The sequence below is a fragment of the Fopius arisanus genome, unplaced genomic scaffold, assembly GCF_000806365.1.
Source record: "Fopius arisanus strain USDA-PBARC FA_bdor unplaced genomic scaffold, ASM80636v1 scaffold00061, whole genome shotgun sequence".
In the NCBI taxonomy this organism is placed as follows: Eukaryota; Metazoa; Arthropoda; class Insecta; order Hymenoptera; family Braconidae; genus Fopius; species Fopius arisanus.
The window spans coordinates 289,128-291,682 of record NW_011887800.1 but is presented as its reverse complement, the minus strand read 5'-3'; the positions used below and the strand labels follow the sequence as shown (position 1 = coordinate 291,682).

Below are 2,555 nucleotides of genomic sequence, written 5' to 3'. Positions count from 1 at the left end.
CAGATGACATTTTATTAGCCATACAATTATTTGTCATTCGTGACTTTGTTATAATTCTCTAACTGCAAATCTCCAATAGAAATTGCTTAAACGTTCAAAACACTGACAAATGCATCTTCTATAATGGGAAAGATCATTTGTCAACTGCTAATTCATACTGTTAACGATTAATTGAAACTCCAGTCCCAAATTCAGATGAAGTTCCAATTATTTGAGTTGGAATTCAATTTTAATTAATGGTCACGGTATTTCTCATTTATCTTCAATTTCCAGAAAATTGGGGTTTTGAGATTAAATGATAACTGATTTTTCAATGGACTTTGAACTTGAATTTTTGATGGATTTAAAATTCTGGAAAATCATTGATTGCATTTTTAACTTCACGGTTTTTTAATGTCATGTGGACATGAAAATTGAGAATTACTAGAATTTCCGGGAATAACTGATTCGTTAATGAAAAATTCCAGAGAAATTTCAGGTCACTTTGTGGTTGTTGAAAATTACAATTTTTAAAAATTATAATTTTTACAATCCAATAATACAACTACCATTATATTATATTCAACACATTTCTTTTGGGAAAGATAAATCATTCCATCATTCTAGCTATATATATTATTTATTTTATTTATAGTATTTATATAGTATGGATTCCTTAGAGGAGCCGTTTTTTTGTTATTGTCGAATTCTGTTCTAATAATCTAAAGTATTCCTAAAATCTTATATCCAAAGAGAATTTGTCAACAATATACAAATGAATAAACAAATATCACCTAAGAATATTCCCAAGCACGAAGTGGAAGGGGACAAATAAATGCACCGCTTATCTAATCAAGTAATCTCCTCGGGAATGAAGAGAGATAAATCCCTGTCTTCATAGTACCCCAACACGGAAATGGATAATAAAAAAAAACAAATACCACAGGTGGGATTGCTGTGAGACAATAAATACCGATTGACCAATAACCAAAATCACTCCAATGATTCCAACCAAACGCCCATTTGGAAAGTATCTTTGCGCAATTCGAGAGTTTCCTATTGCAAAAACCAGGTGAATAAAGAAAAATAGAATTCATTTTTTTCACAATCTCCACAAGAAAAAAATGCAAGAAGCCTGACTCGTCAATATAATAGGGTAAGCAGACCAATTACTAAACGATAAGGGAAATTCGAGTTTCATGATGGAATGTACAATAAACAAATTGACTAGATGAAAATATGAAAGGATTCATACTTTCAAAAATATTAATTTGCCAACAAAATTGTGTGAATGAAAAATAACAAAACGAAAAACAATTTAACACATGAATAGTTGAATACAACTGATATCCCTAATTCCTGGGCACCTGAATCAATTATTTCTACTTGTTTTGAAATATTCTATATTCAATGAAATTATTGAAAATTACCCAGAAGCAATTCTCCCTCTAGAAATGAACCTGTTGCCAGAACAAAAATCCCAACAAAATGGTAAAGACTCGAATTGCCTGATACCTGGAACTCCCTGAAACACGTTTCCCTCTTCCCAGGGTAGATCCACTGAAATCCTGGTCTACCTGTCACATGGAAAGGAGGAGGGGCTCGTCATCGTATTCATACACGCCACCTCCAAATCACCAGTCCGTGGAGATTCTTCCACCATCACCAATTGCCAATTGCCCTTACATAACGATATTTCCCACTAAAAATTCAGTCATGCAAAACCACCAGCTAACATCACCTCCAGAATCCAATTAAAGACAGACTCCGCACCTCTAATTGATCTAAACTTTAAAAAAGCAACGGTTCGAGTGGTCTATGGAAAATTTTCCAGTTCTCTGGTTGCAGACTACAATCTACGTTCCGCGGTTTATGGCGAATGTTCGAGGAATCGATTCCCGTCGGAGTGCACCAGAGAGAGAGAAAGAGAGAGGAAGAGAGACAAAGAGAGGGTGGGAAGAGGTCAAGAAAATTCTTCCTAACCCACGTATCATCTTAACTATTTCCAACAGCACATGAATTTCGTTCTATTCCCATTTGACAATTTCCTCACAAATTTCACTAGCAAAATCCAGAGAAATGGGGTCAGGGACCATTAAAGGGCCCCAAAGGGTTGCGTCGTATATTATCTAGGAATAATGGTGCCCTCAGCCTATAGCTAGATGTACTCACTGTTTTATCTGTCTCTTCGGTGTTTTCCGCGTCCTCTTAATCGCTCACGGGATTCACTCTCCTCGGAATTTCCCCTTGGGTATTTTCAACAACTGGGTAATACGTGATTGAATGTGGAACAATAAAGAAATGTGAAAATGATAAATAAACGAAATAGGTAACAGGGAAGGGGCCAGAGGCCGTAAAAGTGAGCGGGCGAAACGTTCCGCCCGCCGTTCACCGATGAACTGGTCTCCTTTGTTTAGTAAACAGAAACAGCTGAGCTGGCTGACGGCGAAGGCGACGCTGTCGAGGTTGTGGTGGTGGAAACCAACGCCAGTGGCTGTCTCTTTATCGACCGGGGACAACATTATTTCACAGTCATACACAACCAACACGATGTACACTCTCTGTACCATGAAATC

At 36.8% G+C, this 2,555-nt stretch overlaps 1 protein-coding gene across 1 annotated transcript in view; it reads right to left on the bottom strand.

Moving 5' to 3' along the window:
• Window positions 1–2,391, bottom strand: part of mlt (tubulin folding cofactor E like protein mlt) — a 13,465-nt gene extending 11,074 nt beyond the window's left edge. Inside the window, exon 1 of the mRNA XM_011308616.1 lies at window positions 2,152–2,391. The gene's annotated coding sequence lies outside the window, so the exon portion shown is untranslated. The remainder of the gene's footprint in view (window positions 1–2,151) is intronic.
• Window positions 2,392–2,555: the final 164 nt, after the last annotated feature.